This window comes from Coloeus monedula, assembly GCF_965178545.1.
Source record: "Coloeus monedula genome assembly, contig: HAP1_SCAFFOLD_67, whole genome shotgun sequence".
Lineage (NCBI taxonomy): Eukaryota > Metazoa > Chordata > Aves > Passeriformes > Corvidae > Coloeus > Coloeus monedula.
The window spans coordinates 1369827-1394288 of NW_028120824.1; the positions used below are offsets into that span (position 1 = coordinate 1369827).

Below are 24462 nucleotides of genomic sequence, written 5' to 3' on the forward strand. Positions count from 1 at the left end.
CCTGGGGACATGAACACCACCCACACCTCCCAGCTGGCTCAGCCCAGAGTCCATCCAGCACTCACAGAGAGCTGCTGGGAGCTGAAATTCTCCCTGCTCCCCCTGCCTGGGAAACCCTGCCTCCAGCTCCTGGGAAAGGGGAGCTGCATCCTGCTGGGTGCCCCTGGCTCTGGGCAGCTGCCGCCTTCAGGCGGGGGGATGGCTCGGGCAGCTCTGGTGACTGTTCCACCTCAATGATTTTGTGTTTTCCTGCATTTCCCTGGGCTGGAGGGGAGCAGGGGGTGCGGTGGGAGTGCGGGAAGGCAGCGGCGGGGAGGGCAAGGAGTGGGGCCGGGCACCGCACGGCGCAGGGGGGCTTCTGCTGGCACTGGAGGGGCGCGACCGTACGGAGGCGTCCCCGCCGCTGCCGGCCACTGCCCACGGGGCTCCTGCCCGCCCCCGGCGCCACTGACCCCACACCCCGTGTCCCCACACTGGGAACCACCACAGAAAATCATGCTGGAACCTCTAATCCTGAGCCCGAGCCTTGACCTTTTATCCCCTGACCTTTGACCCCTTGACCCATTCCTTGACAACCCGACCTTTGATCCCTTACCTTTGACCATCCAGCAAGTGGCCAAGATGCCCGCGGGCGGCTACGCCAGCGAGTAGGTGAAATGGAGACCGTGGCGATCGTGCCAGACCCGAAGGCGAGCTCCTCGGGCAAAAAGATCCACGATGATGTCGAGACTCAAAGGCCGATGACAGAGATGGGTGGGAACTGCCCTGCCCAGCAAAGGCTCGGGTGATGCTGAGGAGAAACCCTCTCCCTTTACTTCCAAGGGGCCCTCCCACAACAGCCCTCTCCTCTAAGCTAACTTCCAATTGCCTCCTGGAACTCCAAAGGCCTTTCCCTTCTCCCAACCACCGCTCCCAACACTTAGCTTTCTGAAGACAAACGGACAAAATCCATCCTTGGCAGAAAAAATGCATCAGCACCTCAGATGTCAACACGTTCCCCACGGTCCGCTTTGGCAGCTGCGAAAGATGGAGAACAAGGAGAAAATTCAGCCTCTGACAACACACGCCAAAAGAGACCCCTTCCGCAAGGCCCCCTCCCTCGAAACTGCCGAGGCTCAGCGCTTACCTGCTCTCTCCAAACTTCAGCTCCACACCTGCTCACGGTACCTAAGACAACAAAACAGAAAACGTCACTGTTGCCCTCCAGAAGAGCATCCCCGGGCTACTCCACACCACTGCCCCGGCTCACCTCAAATCCTGATCTGACTCTGGAGGTGGCCAGGACAAACCTGCACAATGAAAAGGGACACGCTCAGCACGCTGCCATAGACCGCTGGCCTATCAGCCACCCCACCTAAATGCCAACTCACCTGCTCGCCTCTGGCCCTTGGCACGCCCAGGGCAGCAGCAGCACCTGCAGAGAAGCAAAGCAAAAACACACAAAACATGCTGAGAGACTGTGAAACCACAGCCTCCCTGCTCCGACTGAAGTACACCACACCTATACCTTAGGCTTGCACGCTCCAGCATCCAGGGCCAGGACATCCTGCAAGTGGACCACCTAAAACACACAAACAACAACGGATGCTTAGAGCTGCTCCAAAAATTGAGACCGAGGCCGTAACAACTCATTCTGTCCACCGGTCACTGCTCACCTCGCTCCATCGCCCCTGACTGCCAATATCCGGCATTACTTCCAAAAAAAAAAAAAAGACATGGAACAATGCTGTAACATAGTAGCATGACATAGCCCAGCAGGACTGCAGAGAGGGGCAGAGAGGGAAAGCCGGCCAGGATCTCGTTCCCAGCCCTGAGCAGGGGCTTTACTGGCCTGACTGTCCTGTACTACCTGAGCTCTGGGGACAATGAACCAGGCTCAGTCCCTGCCTCACCACTGGCACCCTGAAATTCTGGCACTGCAAGAGTCAGGGGAGGTTTCAGCAGTGATTTCAGCAAGGTCAGAGCCGCTCCCAGCAAAAGCTGTTCTTAGACTACTCCTGGCAGAAGAACCCAGAGTACCTGCCACTGCAGGATGCTTGTGACTTCCAGGTGGAGGAGAAGGGTGGAAACAATCCAAGATGAAGACAGAATGATGAACACAGCAAAGAGGATTTCTGTATGCTCTGCACTGTTTTGTCACGTTCAGCCCTTCCTGGGCTGTTCTCTGCTTGTTGTTCTCAAGATCAACATCTCCGACTAAGGGCGGGTGATGTGAATTCCAAGGAAGTACAATTCAATTCTCCCCTAGATCTTTCCCTAAAGTACAAGATACTGATTCACCTCCCTTCCCACCAGAGTCAATCAAAGACTATCCAAAAACGTAAATGATGATAATGCGGAATCTGGTCTCCATTAGAAAAATTAATGTAGTATTTTTTTATCAGAGCTTTGGTTAAATGTAACAACGCAGGAAGTGCCTGTGCTCAGGTTATTGGAGAGTGCGAGGTTTTCTCATCGCATCAGCCCTGTCAGCTGACAAATGTGGCTGTGCACTAAGGCACAAAGCACCGACGTTTGCACACTCACTACAGCTGGAATCTGCTATCTCCGTGTGCAGACACAACCACTGCTCATCACAGATAAACCCACAAGGGCTGCTCCAGCACTGACTTACCTGGGGAAAAACCAGCACTAAGAGGAGCAAAATAAAAAGCATGGGAGTAGTAGTTTCACCCTGAGCAGCTCCGTGAGATGGGCAGGAATCAGAGAATCCCCTGAGTAACTCTGAACTTGCTTTTCCTGATCACCTTTGACAGAATCCATAGCAGCAACCCATGAACATCCCGTGTGTAGGTTTATTCCAAAACCCACTTGCAGAAACATCAGGATATTGCACCTAAAGCTGCCTCTGCCAGAGGGAAGCAAGAGCTGGGGCTGGGAGAGGAAACAGGCAGGAACTTGCTCTCAGGAGAGGCAGCACGTGGGCTGCTGGCACTGCCAGCAGGAGGACGCAGGTGGGAGCAGGTAAAATTCCAATACAAAATGCAACTGGGGAATGTGACGGTGCAGAGGCTGTAGGTTGGCAGTCTAAGACTTTGGGGTTTATCACAGCTCTGCAAAAGCACCGAATTTCGCCAGCAGGTACCACTCATCCTCCTCAGGACAAGCTTCCAAGAGTTCATCTCTCAATTTGTGCCCCAGTGTGGGCCAAGTGCTGGTGGAGCCTGGGCTGGCACCCCGAGCTCTCACCCCAGCTGGCACCCCCAGGCCTTTCCAATGTGCCACTGCCACCCAAGCCACAATGGTGGGGCCTGAGGAAAGAAAGGAATGAGGAGGGACTTAGGACACAATCCTGCCCTTCAGACAGGCAGATTTACCTGTGCTCCAGTCTCAAGGGGGCTCTCAGTGGATAACTCAAGCATCCCGCGTGGGACACTGGGGCCAAGGAGCAGCTGGAGGCAGCTCTGTCACCTGGGCTACCTGTGTGTAGCCATATTTAGCAATAACTGAATTGATTGAAATAAAGGGTAAAAGCTTGACTCAGCCTGTAACTTTCACCTTTCTTTCAAGTGCAAAAAGAAGCAGAAAAATCCATTCATATTGATGCTTTCCAGCTATGTCTCTTTCAGATTCCCAGGTATTCATCCCCTCACAGAGTTTTAGTGGTGACACAGAAGAAAGTTCTTTGCGTGCTGCCAGAAAAACGAGATTTCTCCCATTTTTTATTTTCACACCTAAAGTATGAAAACATTATCATCACACAGAAGAGTTCTGCACACTCTCCTCTGGGCAAGGGGAAGATTCCCTGATAGGCAGATTCCAACCCCTCCTGTCCATATTTACATCCCTAAGGCCTCAGACCCTCTGTAGGTAACCACGGGGTTCCCAGGTGAGAGGAGTCACTGTGAGAACAGAATTAAACCCCAAAGCACCTCTGAGGAGACAGCGCCTGACTCTGGGAGTGCCTCCCTCTCACGTGGAAGGTGTGGCTTACTCAGGAGTTACTCCAGGAGTTCCTACTCTGCCCAGGCCAGGCCTGCTCCGGACACTCCCCATGCCCTCAGAGCCACAAACCCAGCTCAGGGCTGGGCTCAGAGCTCCAACACCACCAGGAATGAGCACTCCCTGAGCCCCCTGCCCTCCCAGCCCTGCTCTAGGCTGGGCAGGCACTGAGGGGCTCACTGACACCTCCAGGGTGGCTCTTTAAAGGTGGTGGCACAGGTGCTCCACAGCAGACCTGTGCCAGACCCAACTTCTCCACGGGCAAGGAAGAACCTCCCAAAGCAGGTGACACAAAAAGCTCTGGTGTGGCCCAGGGACTGCTCAAGGTCACAACCAAAATTAGTTCTGAGCTCAGGGTGGTGTCACTTCAGTTCCCTGCCACTGCTGCCACTTCCTGCCACCTTCAGCTTTTGCTCCAGGCACCAAAATATGATTTTTTCAAGGCCAGCCCATCTAAACTATCTGAAATTGCAGCCTGGCCAATCTCGGGAGCTCCCAGACTCACTCATGAGGATGAAGTGACAGACCAGCAGTGAGCACTTCTCCCTCTTCCAGCCAAGCTGTGAATTGCTCCTCCCTCAGCTTCGGCAACCACTTTTCGTGCCAGTTCCTGAAGAGAATCTCGTGCTGAACATCCATCACTTTTTCAGTGCAGAGCATTTGGCTTCATCCTCAAGCCCTAGAAACACTCAGCTAAACCAGCACTAAAACCTGATTAAACTTGCATCCTGCACAGCACAATGAACTTGGACTTGGGCAGGAATCAGAATATCTGGGAATGAAGAGAACCCAAGAGCTCGGAGAGGTTTGCTTTGCCCTTGTCCTGCCTTGGGCTCCTGGCTCTGCCACAGCAGTTACAAGAAGCAGAGCAGCGACCTCCCCTCCCCTCCTCATCAACACAAACCCCCAAAAGCAGAGTTTGTCTCTCTCAGACCCACCTTGAGCTGTGTCCGCAGCAACAACGAGGAAAAGCAGCAACCCCACAGCTCGGCGTCTGCAGGGCTGCACCCTCTCCATCCTACAGCCTCTCCATCTCCCCACAGCTTGGAGTGATCTGTTCTCCCAGTTTAGAGAAGGTGACACCAACCTCACTTTGGTTTGGGTACAAACTCTGAGGCAGACACTGAAGGCAAAGGAAGACGAGGCCTTGGTGGGAAGGGACCTTAAAGCCCATCCAGTGCCACCCCTGCCAAGGGCAGGGACACCTTCCACTGTCCCAGGCTGCTCCAAGCCCCAGTGTCCAGCCTGGCCTTGGACACTGCCAGGGATCCAGGGGCAGCCACAGCTCTCTGGGCACCCTGTGCCAGGGCCTGCCCACCCTCACACGGAAGGATTTCTTCCATGTATCTACTCTGAACTGAAGTTTAAGTATCTAAGCTCAAGTTTAGTTATTGCTGAGCCTCTGCTGAAGATAACTGAGACACCATAGTAGGAGAGAAAGGAAACAGGCCTGTAGAACAAACCACAGGCGAGTAACAAACCAAAATGATGTGGCCAAGAACAATTATTGCCACAGAAAAGAAACCTCAGTCACCAAAAACTCCAGTCTATTCCTACATCCTCACCCAGGGGGACTCCAAACACGACACTGCAACTCATGCTCCTCCCAGCTCCACACACACATTGCTGGGACCTCTTGCAAGCTGCTCGAGCTCTCTCCACGTGCCAAATCTGCCCATGGCAGAGGTGCTGCTTTCCTGGCTCAGCTCCCAAGACTCAACTCTCAGTATTTCCGCCCTCAATACTGTAAATTTCTGGTGATCTGGAGCAAAGATTTCTGGCTTGCTGTGTGGCTTCTCACACAGAACCTGACCCCAGGGGCTCAGTCTCACTCTCTCCGTGTTTGACACAAGTCATAAAGCAAGAACTGCAAAGACATTTCGAGGCAGTATCAGGGGCCTGAGACAGCTTTTGAGATCAAAGTTGAAACCTACTGTTTTCTTTCATTGCTGTTAAACTGTACTGGAGTCCTGGGGGCACTTTTGGGCGCCACAGTATACAAAAGATACAAAGCTGACAGCATCCAAAGAAGGGACATGGGGATGGGGAAGGGTGTGGAAGGACCATGAAAGAGCTGCTGAGGGCACTGGGTTTGTTCTGGTAGAGAAGTGTGAGGTCAGAACACATCGGGGGCTACAGCTCTGATCTCCGCTCCCTGGGACACAGACAGGACCCAGGGAGCAGCTGGAGCTGGGCCAGGGCAGGCTCACGCTGAGATCAGGGAAAGGCTCTTCCCCCAGAGGCTGCTGGGCACTGCCCAGGCTCCCCAGGGAATGGGCACGGCCCCGAGGCTGCCAGAGCTCCAGGAGCGTTTGGACAGCGCTGCCAGGGATGCCCAGGCTGGGGCTGTTGGGGGGTCTGGGCAGGGACGGGGGTGGGACTGGGTGATCCCTGTGGGTCCCTTCCAGCTCAGGATATTCCAGGATTGTCTCACTCCCCAACAGGGGAGAGTCTGCTCTCACACAGAGCTGCAAACACACTGTGCAGGAGGCAGCAAATGACAACAATTGACATTGATACATTAATAAAGCCAAGATATTAAGCAAGCCAAAAGATAAATTTTCCCTTTTGTTCCTGACCAACAAGACCTGTCCCAGTCCCAGTCCAGCCACTAAGCAACTCCAGTGTGACACAGGGACTGTCTCACACCTCGAGGCCGACACACAACAGCAGCACAGCACCGGGAGTTTAATCACGTTTCCCTCATTAGAGGAGACAATTAATGACCGCTCAGGTGCACAACTACTCCTGCAGAGCGCTTCACTAGACCCCGTTCTGCAAGAACTCCCCCAGGCTGCAAAGCCCCATTTGCCAGGGACCTGAGAGAAGAATTCGGTAGTTTTAAAGGAATGTCAGGAACCAGGAATACACCTGAGTGTAGGAACCGAGAGTGCCGAGAATATTTCTCGGTTTCCATCTCGCCCGATCCATGTGTTACGGCGCAAGGCAGAGGCAGGTCCCTACCTCCCGAGCCTGGGGTCCTCCCATCAGATGAGCCATGCGCGCGGCCAGGGGCGGTCCCGGAGCTTCCATCGGGCCCTCCCGCTATCCCCACGCGGCCCGGGTTCGCGGCCGCTTCCGCGTTTGAACGGCGGCGCCTGCTGCTGACGTCATCACTCCCGCCGCTTCCATCCCGGCCTTACTTCCGCCTTCGGGAGCCCTCGCTTCCACGCCTGCGCGGCGCGGCATCGGCCGCCCCTCCTCAGTGCCGGTTACCCCGGCAACGCCGCTCGCGGCTCGAGCCGCTCCTGGCCCGGCCCCGGCCCTGCCCGGGACGTCAGCCCCGGCCCCGCTTCCAGCCCAGCCCCGGCCCCGCTGCCAGCCCAGCCCCGGCCCCGCTGCCAGGCCAGCCCCGGCCCCGCTGCCAGGCCAGCCCCGGCCCCGCTTCCAACCCAGCCCCGGCCCCGCTGCCAGCCCAGCCCCGGCCCCGCTTCCAGCCCCGCCCCGGCCCCGCTGCCAGCCCAGCCCCGGCCCCGCTTCCAGCCCAGCCCCGGCCCCGCTGCCAGCCCAGCCCCGGCCCCGCTTCCAGCCCCGGCCCCGCTTCCAGCCCAGCCCCGGCCCCGCTTCCAGCCCCGCCCCCGCTGCCAGCCCAGCCCCGGCCCCGCTTCCAGCCCCGCCCCGGCCCCGCTGCCAGCCCAGCCCCGGCCCCGCTTCCAGCCCAGCCCCGGCCCCGCTGCCAGCCCCGCCCCCGCTGCCAGCCCAGCCCCGGCCCCGCTGCCAGCCCCGGCCCCGCTTCCAACCCAGCCCCGGCCCCGCTTCCAGCCCAGCCCCGGCCCCGCTGCCAGCCCAGCCCCGGCCCCGCTTCCAGCCCAGCCCCGGCCCCGCTGCCAGCCCCGCCCCCGCTGCCAGCCCAGCCCCGGCCCCGCTTCCAGCCCCGCCCCGCTCCCGCTTCCAGCCCAGCCCCGGCCCCGCTTCCAGCCCCGCCCCGCTCCCGCTTCCAGCCCAGCCCCGGCCCCGCTTCCAGCCCCGCCTCCGCTTCCAGCCCAGCCCCGCTCCCGCGTCCAGCCCAGCCCCGGCCCCGCTTCCAGCCCAGCCCCGGCCCCGCTTCCAACCCAGCCCCGGCCCCGCTTCCAACCCAGCCCCGGCCCCGCTTCCAGCCCAGCCACGGCCCCGCTGCCCGGCACCTCCAGCCACACACGGACGCTTCAGCTGCCACGCCGATACGACCGATAAGCACAGCACCTCCAGCCAGCAGTGCAATTCGTTCGGCTACTGCAGTTCCATCCTAGGAGCTTTCGGCAGCTACACCTCCTACCAGCTCTGTGTCCACACAGCCCCCGTCTGCACCGCAGCCACAGCCGTGGACACACAGCAGAGACATTTCAACAGCTGCCGTGTCACCACGGCATGTACCCCCTATCATCACTCTGATAACACCACTCAGAGGATTATCACAACAATCACACGATGCTGAACCATGTTTCCCGTGCCATTTCAGCGAAACAAATACGATTTTATCTCCAGAACAGAAAGAGGACTTTCTCAACTATACGTGGACACCTCTTCCATCACAACAGGACCAAGCACGTGTTATTAATAGTGACGTCTCGCATCGAGACATTCCATTTCATGCACATTCTTCTCGAACTTCTCAGGGACATTCAGCTGATTTTATGGGACTTTTTCATCCTCAAATGCCTGCTCAACACTTCAGTGAGAAGGATATAGTGACCAGCACAGCTTCAGAAAGCATTCCTCTATCTTCCCAAGCTTCATCTCCTTTTTTTACAACAACCAATACAACTCCAACTTCTCATATGCCTTCTTCACAGCTTCGAAATCCACAACAGGCATCTGATCCCTCATTTTTCCACCGTCGCTTTCAGCTTTCGGATGACTTTGTTCGTCACCTTTATTTCCGACTCAGAGAACGTGCAGATTATCTGCCTCCAGAGGTTGCAGCACTGGGTCCCCACCCCTCACCCATCCCGCATGCTGGCAGTACCCTACCCAGATCCACTGCACCCTCTCCTCCAGTGGCCAGATCACAGCCACCTGCGATGGCAGGTTCAGCCACTCCTCGTTTATTTCCTTACAGTGCACAGCCGCAAATACCGACCCCTATTCCTCATCCAGGAGGGGGAGAAGAACATGGAATAATAATAAAATAAGAATTTTAAAGTTGTTTATTTTATATTAATTTTTTTTAATTTTATGAGAGAACTACATACCCCATGACATTTGAGTTTCAATTATTAATTCAGTTAAGGTTCTCTTTAAAGTTTGTTTCATCCTCTCTACCCGTCCTGAACTCTGTGGGTGCCATGGGATATGTAGTTCTCTCATAAAATAAAAAAAAAAAAAAAAAATCAACAACTTTAAAATTCTTATCCCTTAGACCCTATGTTTCCCACCCAGCATGAAGCATACTTGCTTTCTTCTGTGTTAATGAGTTCTTTTGAATTTATACTTGTATTAGCGGTGATGGCGCCCGCCCGCGGAGTGATCCGCCGGAGGGACTATTTGTGATGCGCTCCTGCCCGCGGAGGGATCAGCGCTGATGCCGCCCCGCCCGCCCAGCTGCTCTCGCTGCCTTTTCCCGCTCTCCCCTCTGCTCCCAGCGCTTCTCCTGCAAAGGGCGCGGCTTTTCCTGGGCTCTTTTCCTGCCGGGCTGCAGCGAGCGCTCCCCTCAAGGAGCAGGGGCAGCTTTGCTCGCGGCGGCAGCGATTCAACAGAGCAGGCCCGGAACAATTCCTGCTTAGCCGGGCTTTGAGCACATTCCTGAGCCAGCACCAGCAGCAGCGAGTGAGGCAGCGGCACATGAAGGAGGCTGCGGCTCTGGCCGGGCTGGGGAGGGGTTCCTCTGTAAAAGAAGAACAGGGAGAGACAAACCAGAAAGGGCAGGGAAAAAAGAAAAAGCCAAGACAAACTAAACTTTTTTTTAAAAATAATCTGGATCCAGAGGGACTTCTGGCTGGAGAACTTCCTGGGGAGCAATCCTGCCCCTCTGGGAGGCAATGCCAGGGCAACTCCAGCTGAAACCTGCACACAAACACCACAAAGATTTCAGATATTTGCAGGAAGCATCCACTTAGCAACTGCTGCTTAATAATTTATTCCCTTTCCCATTAAATGGTACATTCAGTCCACAAGACTTCAACACCTTTCTGGTAGTTTTATTTACAGTCTGCAGCGTGTTCTGTAAAACACAGGAGTGCTCACAGACACACACGCACAAACATTTAAAGAAGTACAGTTTATTCCAAAGGAAGTCTACGCACTACTTTTTCCATAAAAATTATTAAAAATACTTTAGTTACTGTATTCTACCTAAACCAAGATACTTGAGAATTCTTCCACAAGTGATGCCCCCTCCCCACAAAGGGCACTCCGACAAGAAGAAATTCAGGAGACTGCATCACCAAATAAAATCCTAATGGCAACTGCTTCAATGCACCAGAAGAACAACGAGTTCCCACTCTGCATCCAGCAATCCCTGCTCTGCAGCCTGTCTGCATCTGCTTTTGTAGGGCTTGTGGGGCTTTTGCATTCACTTCCTTCTACAGGGCAGTTCCCACAAACAAAGAATGACTGAATTTCTGCAGACTGTCACTCGGCAATCCTGCATTTCACACATGCAAAGGGAAACACTTTCCTTTGAGCCCTTTATTTCAAGGAGTCTCTTTTTTACTGAGCATCCAGTGAGAACAGTGCCCAGTTGTGGCTGTTATTATTTCTCTGCTTTTGCTGCGTGGCAATATTGAGCTGGAGCTCTGCAGAACACCCACTGCAGCCCTTGTCTCACTGGGGCACACCGAATTGACAAAAAAAAGGCACAAAGATGAAACTCCTAAAGCAGCAGCAGCCCCAAGTCACTGAGCTGCTGCTTCCCACCACCAACACTCTGTGTCTCAGCAAACACTTCCAACGCACGAGCCAAGGCCACAGGGGAGTGAAAAGCCCAGAGCCTGCGGGCAGGACAAGCACTCCACTGATCAGTAACAAACCAACACAGCTCAGCTGGATGGTGCACTTAAGACTGGACCTGGAAGCATCAGGAAAAGCCATTGGAACACAAGCTCAGCAGCACAGAATCCATTTGGCACCAGCTGATGAGATGGGAGGCTCTGTGTGGGACACGTTGTGCATTCAGCTTCAACTATGCCACAGCTCCACAGCAGCGCTGAAAAACTTCTGCTTTTAACAGTTGGAGAGGATTTTCTCAATGGAAGTGAAGCTGTCATTAACAGAGGAACAGCACACGATGCACAACATAACCTGCAATAAAAAGCTTTTGCTTTCCAGCATGTAAGCATCCAGGTTACTGGACTTCAGCTCATGGAAACGAATCTGATGATAGATTTTTTTTTAATTTTTCTTGGAACTAAAAAAGTAAAATCTTCCATAAAAGGATAAAGCACAAAAATACTCTCTCAGTACGTCTCAGGAAGCCATTTAATACCTTCCATGTCCTAGGAACAACTAGGCAAAACACTTGGAAAGTGTGAGCAGTAGAAATGTTGACCATTGAATGTTTGGCAGCCGTGTGCTCCAGCCCCTGGGAGGGGCTTGTCCCCCACTCCACACCAGTCCTGCAGCTCCCCAGCTATTTCTTCTTCTTCTTCTTTGGGGGCTCATCCTCAGAGCTGCTGCTGCTGCTGCTGCTGCTGGAGGAGCTCGGATCCGAGTCGAAGTCGGAGGAGGAGGAAGAGCTGCTGGAGGAGGAGGAGGGGGAGGAGGAGGAGTGTTGGGTGGAGTCGCGGGAGACAAGCACTCAAGGCATCATGTTCAGCAAGTCTCGATTTATTTTTCAAAACTACACTTACTTATAGTACCTTTAATTAGCTCATACATATTGCAAAAGTCGAGCTCCTCATTGGTGGGAGCTATTCCGTGGGATCTGCAAACACGGTGGTCTTATCTTCCTCTTCCATATGGTTTCTGTCTTCTTACTTATCTGAATGCACATTCTGTTATCTATGCAACCTCTTGCTCAAGGACTCAGTGTCTGCATCTTTACTAAGCCTGCTGTGTTATCATGACCTTTGCTTTTTAGCCATTCTTCAGAAAGACTCTCAACAGAGGAGGAGCTGTCCTCACTGTCACTGTCCTCGGAGGAGGTAGAGGAGTCCTGGCTGTCAGAGGAGTCGCTGGCTGAGCTGTCACTGCTGCTGCTGCTGCTGGAACTGGTCACACTTTTGGACCTGGGAGAGAACAAAGAGCTGAGCACAGCCCTGCCAGAGCCCATGGCACCGTGTTCTCTGCTCTGCTGTAATTATCCAAAGATCAATTTGTTGCCTTGAAAATTTCCAGGCCTCACCACCTAAGATGAATTCCTGTGCCCTCCCTCCCTTTCCCACTCCTGGATGAGTGGATTTTGGCCATTTGAGCAACGGCAGAGTGGCCCCAGGGCATGACATAGGCCAGCAGGACTGCAGAGAGGGGCAGAGAGGGAAAGCTGGCCAGGATCTCGTTCCCAGCCCTGAGCAGGGGCTTTACTGGCCTGACTGTCCTGTACTACCCGAGCTCTGGGGACAGTGAACCAGGCTCAGTCCCTGCCTCACCACTGCAGCAGGAATTCTGTCAGTTGTGACCAAACTTGTCCAGCGAACACATCCTACAAGCTCCTTCCTGGGCAGTCATTAATAAGGAAAACCAAGAGACTGTAAACAACCTTAAAGCAGGATACCAAGCTCCAGCCTTTTCTTTGAGAAGCAAATATGGCTAATTTGTGCCTGCTCAGGATCAGAAGGAGCAGCTGATCTCCTGGCAAGAGCCCAGGGTGGAGCACGCAGCAGAGCTGGGACACTGTGGTGGGGTCCTGCCACGTTCCTCACCATGGGGCTGCCGAGTCCCTGGGAAGTGCCCGTTCATTGGGTCACCCTGCTGCCAGCAGTTGTTTCCCACTCCACATTAATGTTTCATCTCCGGCATTTCAAATGCTTTGCATTTCGGTAGGAGCGGGGAGCCTGTCTCCCATGGCAACAGTGCCAGGAGTCCAGGACAGGAGAAGGAGCTGAATGGGAGCACAAACTGGAGAGGTTTCTCACCACAGCTCAGCTGATTGCTGTTACTGAAACCCAGTTCTTGCAGTAAATCAATCCCAAGTGTTTGCTCCTCCATTCTGCCACAGCTCACCTCAAATACCACTGGATTTGGAGCCTTTCAGTGGCCAGGGCAGCTCCGGGTGCCCCAGGCAAGACCTTGGTGGAGACTTTCCCTTGTCAGCAGTTTGCCAGGGGACCCTCAGAACACCTATCCTGTTGTTTTCATCCATGGAACTAGTGGGATTCTCAACCCTGCAAGAGGCAGAAGCACCAGCAATCCTGGCCCTTCCTCACTAGGACTTTCAAAATAAGCCAAGGTCTTCTGTGTCTGTTCAAATTAGCTTTAAAGGCACTGATTTAACAGAGAGGGTATTCCCCCCCGCCTGAAATTCACTGGGAATTAGAAATGGACACAAAATAAAAATGAATGATTCCTACTCCTCCATCCCTTACTCTTCTCATCAGTCCACAACACTCGCCCCATGTGACAGAAAAGAGAAGGCACACTCAGGTTAGGGTTAAACTGTGTTTACGTTCTCTTTTCAGGCCAAACTAAGGAAGCACATCCAAAACCCCCGTGCTTCAGAGTTGGTGCATTTCCTCTTTGGGCCGCTGGAACTGGTAAATCTTATTCCCAGGTCTCACTGGGAACTCCTTTTATTTCTAGTTCACACTTACAAGTAGATAGATTGTGCAACAGGGTTGGAAAACTGCTCATACCTGGCCACAGCTTTCTCAGGAACTTCCAGAAGTGATGCCGGTTGTTCCTGGCCTCTGATCCGGTTTGAAGCTTGAAGTAAATACAGGAACCCCAGCAAATATGAATCCTTCCACCGGGTCAATAAGGCATTACTGTGAACAAAAGGGGCAGCCAGCTGGAATCCCCCCTGGGAATCTGTCTGGTCTCACCTTCAGGCAAATACAGCTCGGTATTTGCACTGAAAATGCTTGGAAGCAGAAATCCCAACTTGGAAAAGGAGCCACAAAGGAATAGCAAGATACTTTCCATTTTTTGAAGTGTCAGCTTCTGACACTTCACTCGTCTGTAACAACAGCTCATTTGTAGATCAGCTCTTCCTTTGACTCCAATCCAAAAAAATCTCATGTTCCCTTGAACTGTCCAGTCTCCTTCAAAGACTTAGGTTGATGTTTCTTGCAGTGACTGTGCTGATCCAAGGATCAGCTTTGTCTTCGATTCCTGCTCATCTGTGTGTCCCTGGTTTGACATTTTGACCGTTTCCTGCAAGTTCTCTCCTCTTTGTGTGGTTTGTGTGTGACCCAGATCATCAACAGCTGCGGTGGCCCTGAGCTGGCCCCGTCTGTCCTCAGCCCACTGCTTTCTAAAGACACCACCGATTTCCTGAGAGGACACCTGACACCCAAAGAGATAAACCTCTGGGATTCCCTGGGGGAGACATGGACCAGATCCAGGTAAGGACAGAGCTGCCATCTCCCCAGGCTCCCCACGCAGACGGGATGCTTGGATTCCCTGATGCTCCTGCTTCTTCTTTCAGGGGATGCCCTGAAAGACACATTCTTTGTGAATGTCCCCTCATATTCCCACTTTCTGTCCTAGAGCCGAGTGGCCCCGAGACATGAACATCCCCACCTACATCCCCAAATTCCACAACGGCTGGGAACCACCCACAGAAATCTTCCGTGGAGCTCCCTGGGAAATAGACATTGGACACTTGCAAGAGGAAGGTTAGTCCTGTGTCCCTGTCTCTTCACTCTCCCTCCCCCTTTTCTGGAGAAATGGAGCTGCAGGGGTAGTGGTGGCGTGCAACAAGTAGTTGGCTCAAAACTCAGTTGGATCTGGTTGCCCCAGTTAAATACAGAAAGCAAATGAGGCTGGAAAAGGGCAGCAATAATGAGCCTCTCCCAATCCAAGGCAACAGCACCCTACAGCGTAACTGAGCTCCAGGGACACAGGCTTCCCTGGAGAACACCTTGACCAAAATCTGCCAGACCATGACTCATCTACCACTATCCCTCTCCTTTTCTCCGATCAGCTTTCCCCTTTCCTGGTAACACTGACTCCATGTCTGCCTTTCCAGCTCTCCTCAGCCAATGGATATCCTTACTGGAACTCCTCACTCAAGCATGGCCAGACGGCTGAGCAGACACAGGTCGGGGATGCCTTCAAACAGAACATCACTCCACATGGAAATAGGTGATGGATCCGCACGCCCGGAGCTTTGGCTCCCGCCTCGGAACCTCATGAACGCACACGGACACGTACAGTGACACTGGGACGTTTGGGCATCCTGGAGACAACTCCCTGCCACTGTTAATAACCACCAAGGGAAGACAAAGATCAGCTGAGGGGTTATTCCCATAAGCACTGTCTGCTGTTTAACCCCCAGCAACTCTGCAAGGAAAGGAATCGCAGGTGTTTTCCACTGCAGGAGGCAAAAATATTGACTGACTTCATCAGTCCATCCATAGGTCTTGTTTCCCAACATCAGCCCAGCAAAGTGACCTTAAGGATCAGGTGCCAAAGATGCTGCACTGTGCTTTGGCTCTCCATGTGTGTAGAGACGCTGGAATCATGGAATCACAGAAGGGATTGGGTGGGAAGGGACCTTAAAGATTATCCCGTTCCAACCCCCTGCCATGGCCAGAGACACCTTTCACTATCCCAGGTTGCTTCAAGCTCTGTCCAGCCTGGCCTTGGACACTGCCAGGGATCCAGGGGCAGCCACAGCTTCTCTGGGCAACCTGTGCCAGGGCCTCAGCACCTTCACAGGGAAGGATTTCTTCCCAATATCCCATCTAAACCCACCCTCTGGCAGCGGGAAGCCATTCCTCCTTGTCCTTTCACTCCAGGCTCTTCAAGTCCCTCTCCAGCTCTCTTGGGGCGCCTTTAGGCACTGGAAAAGGCTCTAAGGGCTCTCCAGAGCCTCCTCTTCTCCAGGCTGAACATTCCCAGCCCTCCCAGCCCGTCTGTGTAATGCTCTAGCTCTTGGAGCACTTCCTGGCCCTTCCTGTCTGATATTGCGCTGGTTTATTAAAGGAAATTCTGACTCTTTCTGCTATCTCTGTGTATTTATCTCCAAAGGACTGTGAGTACGGAAGAGTCATCCCCTATGTTCCTCAGCTCTTCTTTGGGGAACTCACCTATAAATGGAACTGCAGAAATGGGGAGGGAGGAAAAGGAAACAGGATGTGAATCGAGCACCTGCATAGTGACCACAGATGTCCACTGCTAGACAGACACTGATGTCAGGCAGACCATGCCCTCCAAATAGTGCTCAGAAAGAGAACAAGTTTGGGATTTCTGAAACTGCTCTGAATTGGATTTACTTAAACAGATGTCATTAGTAAAAGCAATCAAAGAAAGAGTTTTGATCCCTCTTCCAAGTTGATGCCACTTATCATGTATCTTCCCTGCATTCTTCTAGGGAAGCTGTTTTTGATGTTGTCCTGTCCTTCTTTTTATAAGGGAGCAAAAATACTTTATTAAGTATTACTCTTTCAGTTTTGTTTCCTCTCATCTTCTGAGATACAGTAAAGTGAACATTCAGCAGAATAGTTTTGTATTTTTTGAACACAATTCTTCTTTTATCCAACTGAGGCCCTTCTGTGATCATGAAAAAACAGAAACTGTTGTGAACTAGAGTTTACACTCATAAGAGGTTGACATGGGTCAGTTCTCCAAGGTTATTCTTAGTTCAACTGCTGTGTAAACTGTTGATGTCACTGACTGGAGGCTGCTCTTCAGGACATTATAGATATGATAATTATATGACAGAAAATGCAACATATAGTTGAATCTGACCTTCAAGTTCACTAGCTTAAAAAAGGAAAAAAATGTCTGTAAGAAATTTGCTGCTTTTCCCATTACTAAGATGTAATAAATGCCTTCAAGTTTATACTCAGTCGACAGCATATACACATGGACAGCAGTGCCCATCCATCTTCAAGCTAGGGTACATTTTAAGTGTCAATGATCACTGCCTCCAGAAAGCATTTTTGAGACAAAACAGGCAAAGTCTTTTGCATATCTAGACAATCATCCAATACTAGGATCTTCACTCTCACATAAACACTTCATGTTTTTCCACAGAGGAATCTGAGATAGATTTTTCTGAGAAATAACAAACCACCAAAAATTAATTAAATGACAAACAAGGGAAAAGCACCACTTCCTCACTCAGCACATTTTCCTTGATTTTCATTAAGCATTCAGATTTACAGATGCTGATATTGCCACAAGAGCAGTTTTTTTCTGGTTTAACTTCCTCTTCCAGTAGAGCGAGCACAGCTGCAAAATGCAAGCTCATTTCCAGGCTCTCTTACACATCACCAGTTTACCACATTCCAACCAGTCACAGCTGTGCAACACCCTGTCAGGGTACTGGGATTACTGCAGTGCCACAGACAGTTTAAGTGAGGCTCATGGAGCTGTACAATTTTAACTATGTTTTATATGTATAATTAAATGATGCATGACATGGAAATAAGCCAGCTGTACTGAAACTGAACAAACTAACTGCTCTGATGCAACAGTTAAGCATCTCATCAGTTCTAAAATGAAACAGGTTTAAAGCAAAAACAATATAGAGAACAGAATGCTTGACACTGTTAAATAGCATGGTCAAAGGATAATTTTTGAACATTAAGGAAATGCACTCACCCAGTCAAATTTTCAAAAGAATTCCTGGCACCAAAATGTTCTCTGTTTGCTTTTTCACCATGTTTTAAGAATAGATCACTCTGGGGGAAGAAAATCCTGTGTGCAAAACACTGCGTGAAACTAAACAATCCTTAAACATGGCTAATTTCCATGTGGAGCTGATGATTTAGCACTGTCATCCTTCAGCAGAGGAGAAAGAACTACCTGTCTTTAGTTTATTTAGGTAAGATGAAAAAAGTGAGGAGCGTGAATTTGATCTTGCTTCAATTTACTTCAGTGGAAAAACTCTTGCCATGACTTCAGTGAGAATGAGACTGCATCTTAATTCATTCTATATGGAGAAAAACAAATCAGCTGAGAATAATGCTTTTGTTTATTAGATGTAAATTACTACCACAGTCGTTTTTAACAGTGCTAAGTAAATCCTGCTTTAAAAGCCAAACGTTGCCTTCAGTCCTGCTTATTCCTCTGTACTGTGTCACAATGCAGGATTCCTGGTCCTCTGACCAAGTCACCGCTGTCACAGTAAGCATGGCTTGCTCTGGGGAATGGCCACATTCCCACACGGGAATGATAGATGTTTGTGGATGTCACTGGTGACAATGTCCAAATCTGGGCTAGGGCATGCCCCCCAGCCAAGAAACTAGGGTGCACACTTTTGTAATATAAATGCATTCACTGAGAACACAGACTACACTTACTAAAATGTCCATGAAAAGCAGCCAAGTAAATCAAATCAATAGGGTTAAATTTGCAATTAGGATTCTCTCTTTCGGCAGGAAAATTTTAGGATAGCCACAAATTGAGAAAAATTTGCTTTTTTTTCTTCTTTTTCTCAGAAGGCAATCAACCTTCTGGTCTGGCTATTCTTTACTTCTCCCTATGAAGTAAAATCTAAAAAGACACACACACGATATTTATGGAAGGACCTCCCAATGAATTAGGAAAAATTATTACTCAGAAGATCAAACAGAAACAAGACTGTCTACACTGTATGAATTAAACATACATGAATTAGGACACTGAGCCTTCCATTCTTTAGTAACAGAACTGATGCTGTCCTGAAAATGACATTAATGAATTAGACTGGTATATGAAAACCTTCTGCATCTGCTCTAGAGGTTGGAATGAGGATGTTAAATGAGGCAGCAGACAACAAGGACGTGCTGCTTAGGGAAGCTGAATATCACTTCTGTGCTTGTGGAGTTCTGCAGTTTGGATGAAGGTCACAGGTTATCTCCAGCTACATGAAAATGAGTGATAAATACACACTGTTGGTCTTAGACTGAAAGCAGTACTAGGCAAAGAGAGTCAAAATATGGAATATTACTCAAAATCATCCCCTGGTTTTCTAAAGATCATAATCTTCTATTAGAAGACAGTTTGTTACCTTCTCCTAATATTAAAGCTGTAATAGTAAAAGCACCTCAATCTTGTAGAAGTATCTAAGATACACAGAATAAGTAAGGTATATGGAGTGAGAGCACCCTAAAAACATCACAAGAGGAGTGACAATTTCTGGGATAGTAATGACATGAACGAGTATCTAAACGTTAAGTCTGAGTGAATAAGAGAATTTTTCAACTAATGGATCAGGGAAAATGTGAAAGGATGAGATATGTGATTAAAGATCATAGTGTATTCGGTTAACACAGGTGGAAAATATATGACTTTGATGCTGTACTACAACATATTTTAATTGATTTGTGTGTAGTTTTAGTTTTATACATGCACAATTTTTTAGAACACATCTTTAGACTGGGACAAACAATAAAGGAAATCCATTGTATGACTTTACATTGATCCCAACATCACTCACTGGAATATCTTAACATTTCCTGCACAGATTCCCATTCGTTAAGATGACAACCTTGAGAAGAAGGAAACCTGTAACTGCCATTCAGAGAAGGTCTAAAATTTCAATTGCTGTTTGAACACAAAGGAGCTTTGACATGCTGTGGTTTATTGAAGCACTCCTGCAGTTATAGACACATCTTTAACCACCCTACCCTCTCCCTCTTCCTCCATCCACCACTGATTGATGCAACTGGAAGCTTCAGTAACTGCAGAGCAAAGTCCCGCTTACTTCCAGCTCTCCTGCCCCAGCAAATGCTCAGCTCTTCTGGGAAGATGGAGCTATGCCATAAGCACATTGCACCTGAAAGGAGATGAAACCTTCCCTTCAAAGACACATGTGACCAGGTTTTTGGAACTGCCTGATGTGGCCAGTTCTCATCTGTTTTCCATAAAGAAGGAAAAGAGCCCTGTATTCTCCTCTTCATGAGAGTTCAAGTATGAATTCCAAAGAACAGAGATGCCAGGACTTGTCAGTGACATGACTAACAATTTTATGAGAACTGGCAAAACAGTTCATTTCTCCTACATCTTATTCTCAGAAACCTTGGAATTGTTTTGTCTGAAAGATTTGGGGGGAGGAAGGTGGACTTAATTCTCACAACTATATTAAATATTCAGTACATCTGATATTCTGTTGTCAACACACAAAATATAGTTTAATTATGATAAGCCATACTGGAATCATTTACAATACATAAATGTGAAAAAACAGCATTAAATTATTTCTTGTTCCATGTGGAAAAATATACACCTTCCAACCCCCCAAGAAAGTAAGACAAGGCACAATAAATTCTGGTAATTCTCTTTCTTCTGACTTTTCAGTTCCATCACAGCTCTCAAAACTAAGATTTATGTGCTGTTTTGCATCTGTATCTGTTGTTGATTTTCCCCCCCTACAGGGATATAGGTGAATAAGTTTGGACAGGAAACGGTATCCCTCAAGCCAAACTGAAAGGTTTATAAAGTTGCTAAGAAAAGTTTGGGTCAGGGCCTAAATATCAATCATCTGCTCACTGTCTTTTTAAACGAGCTCAGGCATTTTCCCAACTGTTCCCAGCAGGTCTCTGCCACTATTTTAAACTAAGATTTCAGCCATTTTTTTTCCCCTGTGTTGACCTCAATAATTTTTCTTTCTCCCCCTCTTTACCTGCCAAAGGCATCCATCAGGATTTTGCCAAAGGCTATCTGCTTTTGAAGTTGAGAGGAATTCACTAATCGTGAGTGTCAAATCCACAGTAAATGCCATGGCCATATGGTATATGCTGCTTTTGGGAATTAGCTCAAAAGGCCTAGCTGTGAGAAGGCCGGCTGTATGTCAGGAGGGTTTTACTGCTAACTTTCATAACTCATGTCAGCTCTTTCAGTTTCTGTATGCATTGGCTTCAGGGAGTGCAACTGTTCCCTGAATTTATAAAAATGTTGTCAAGATCCCTTGATCTTGCTTCCTCTGTCTCTCTCGCACAAACACATCCAAACACATTTATATACACAGTGGAATAGCATGCACAGTGGCATGCAAATCTAGCAAAAGAGAAGCTTGTAAATAAATAGCATGTCATTCTGCTTACTCAATACATTTCTCTGGGTGTTAAACTCATGATAAACATATCATAAGCCCCGATGAAGGCTCTACAGCCTGTCCCATCACACCATCCTGAGTGTAACTCTGCAATGCATAGGAAGACATAAGTTTGAAAAACAGAGCAGAAATAGCTCCCCTAAGGGCAAGGTGCTGACATAGCTGAAACATAACTAACTGGAGAGCATTTGTTTTCACTAAAGAAGGAAGTGTCAGTGACACATCTCTGTGCCTGTGGAGGTGTACTGTACATGCAAAGCAAAAAGAAATCCACCTTCTTTAAAAAATTGGCCATTAATACATAAATATGTCTGTGTTGAAATCCCTCAGACGGTACCATTCTTAACAAGAACTACACACAAGACTAAGAAATTCTGCAGAGAATCACGCTTTTGTGATCCAAAGAGGCAAGGAGAAAGAAAACCACATATGAAGAGTTTAACATACCCACTTAGTGATAGAAAAAGAATTATTACAAAAATAAATGTCAGTCCCCTTGAAACACTTGAGTCAGCTCTCTCAACTTTCTCTGATGCTGTAGGAAGGTGTGAATGTCCTCCATGTGTCACATCATCCGCACCAGCCACACAGGAATGTCTCCAATGCACCTCAGAGCCTTTCAAGGACCACTCCCCTCTAATTTATGTATAGTCTGTTAACATCCTCTTGGAGCAAACAGAAATAATACTTTTAAAAGACATTTCTACTTCAGAAACATGTGCCCCGACACAACAAAAAACCCAGATTTTAATACTGCCCCGAGGCAGAATTCATCCATCTTTAAGGCTTCTATTATGTATTTCCTGGTTAGTAATACAAAAAGAACTGCTGGCAGTATCACATCGAAACCAAAGTGCCAGAATCAGAAAAACTACTGAAAAGTTTACCTTTATAGGAAAGCTTCAGTCTTGGGATATTTTGTTTTGACGTTCCAGTGACTGGAAGGAACAGCATCGCTAAAGACAGCAGGCTGCAGGCATGTGGCACTTGCAGAGCTCTCATTCTGCTCTCCTCTTCTGTATCTTCTTTTGTACTATGGTGAAATATCTCCCCACTTTTCAAACAATCCAAGTTTTATCTGGAAGAAAAAAAGAAAACATCTGTAGATCTGCTTTACTGCATAAGCAACAATTCTGTAAGCAAGCCAGACCTATTTCTAAAGAGCACCTCAGTTAATTTCTTTGCTACGAAAGTATTTTTCCTCTAGTACAAGTAAATATGTTTTGTTTCTTTAATACTAAATTTACACATTTTGACATTGGAAAAATATGTAAACTTTTCAGACACCAATGTCTAGCCTAGCTAACGTTTAAGCACAAATTAAATTAATGCAGTATCCATAAAAAGAACATTTGACATTCAAAAGTGACCATGCAACTTGATAGTTAATACCAGTCCATTGGATATCTTACATGTTTTATAACTCTTTTTGTCTCAGTACAACAGCTATTGTGTGTTTATGCTATGACTAGAATGAACTGTAATGTCTCAGATGCCATGGGGGTACAAGCTGAGTTAACAGTGAGTACTTACCCATCAAAAACTAAACTAAGAAAACTGGAAAGAGCAAGCAGTTGTGTTTAGTTTTAATAGAGAAAAAAGTCAAAGCGGATGATGGATTTAAAAGTGCTTTCAGTATGATATTTCCAGCAGAACAACTGCCTCAACTCATCCACCAAAATGTCCTATAAACTTTAATGAGTGTTTCAGGCTGGGGTCAATAGGCTGATACGGGATTTTGTTAGCACAGTGTGCAACTAAGCCAGCTTTGCAACACTTTTCACTTAGTAAGAATCATTCATATTCCATAAATCTTGAAGTGTTTTACAACTGAAAGCAATTATCACTGCCCTTATTTTCCCTATGCAAAAACGGAACCATAAAGCTGCAATGAACCTATTTCCTCAAGGTCACACAGCAAGCACAGTAGTTGAAAAGAAAACAGCAACAGCAGTCCTGCTGTCCTTTGTGCCCAGCTATCAAGGATCCCTTTTGCCCAATAACTCGACTTTTGCACACGAAATTATTTGAAATGGCATCTTGAGTTCTGAAGGCAAAACTTCATGGTTAATAAATCACAGAGATCAGAGTATGAAAATATTTGTGAGACCAGATCCTTCCCCCTGCAAGTGCCTGATGCTAGAGGTCAAGGGAGATGGCTGGTGAAATGACAAATGTCAGTGTTTGAGTAATGCTGTAAAACCAAGGAGTAAGGAAATGTTATGGTTAGTCAAGAGATTAATGGCTCATGATGTGCCATGAAAATTCTTTTCTGAAAGGTACTGGAGCTGCCTGATTAAAAGAGCAATCCTAGTGCCCACATCAGCCAGCACTTGCACAGACACCAAAGGAGAGGTTCCTTGCAAGTCCATGAGAGATGCAGCACAGCTTGTGGCCCCTGAGCCTTTCCACCGGTCTGTTATTTGAACTCCTGCAGCACTGGGTCTTGCAATTCTGTGAGCTACAGCAGCACCCAGAACCAATTCGGCACCTCCTGATACAGGCAGTTCATCCTTCCTGGCATGAAAGGATGGAAACAGAATCCCTTCCGTTCTCTCTGACACAGGAAATCTTTCTCAGATGAAACTTGGGCTTTCTGAGCCTCCAGACTTTCGCTCAATAGCAAAAGACAAGGAAGTGTGCAAGAAGAGCATGATGGTGAAAAAGAGGGAAACAATTCGTAAAATCCCCAAAGCATAATTCCTATTGCAGAACACTAAGCTTCTTCCTTCTCAGTCCCCTCTTCAACACTCATATTCAGTGTCTGAATGCACTACTCTTGGCCAAGTGTGAGTACATGTTCACGAAATGACATGGAGAGAAAACAGACAAACATGAAATGCCTGTTTCATCTTTCTCTTCCCTTTATTACAGTATCAGATCCTAAAGGAACACCCTTACTTCTTCTGTGCCAACACATCTATCTGAGGGTGGACCACGAAGGACTAAAGTGGATTAGACTATCCCAGGGTTAAATCGCCTTTAAGAAATTTATTTAGAGGTGAAAAAGGGGAAAAGAAGGAGAGGGGAGGAGGGGGAAGAATATATGAAGATGAGACACCAGCCCTGTTCATCTTCAGCAGGATGATAGTGACAAACCATACTTCAAAAAGAAGCAATTAAGAGGGAGCCAGTCTCACTGCAAGTATGTTTAGAAGTCACGGCCTGAAGGTCTGGGCCTCAGCCAACAGGGAACTCACCAAAGGATATGGGGCTCATTTTCTTGAGGCAAATTACTGTGAAGAATCAGGACTAAATTTGACTAAAAAAACAGTTGCATCAATGCACTGTCATTTGCTGAATTGATTGAGAATCAGCACCAAACTCGGCCCTTCGGCCATAGCTCACAACCTCACTTTTTCATGTAGGCTTTTTTTGCTAATGGGAACCTTCCTTTTTTCTTGGTTGGGTTTTTTTTCCCCTTTCCCCTTTTATTTGAATAATGTCTGTGAAAAACC

At 48.7% G+C, this 24462-nt stretch overlaps 1 pseudogene across 1 annotated transcript in view; it reads left to right on the plus strand.

Annotated features, from left to right (window-relative positions):
- The window catches only part of LOC309585545 (epidermal growth factor receptor kinase substrate 8-like protein 2), a 96463-nt pseudogene that overhangs the window by 67582 nt on the left and 4419 nt on the right, over positions 1 to 24462 (plus strand). Inside the window, exons 2-5 of the transcript in view lie at positions 13476 to 13550; positions 14212 to 14360; positions 14506 to 14632; positions 14987 to 15102. The product of the transcript in view is annotated as an epidermal growth factor receptor kinase substrate 8-like protein 2 (transcript). The remainder of the gene's footprint in view (positions 1 to 13475; positions 13551 to 14211; positions 14361 to 14505; positions 14633 to 14986; positions 15103 to 24462) is intronic.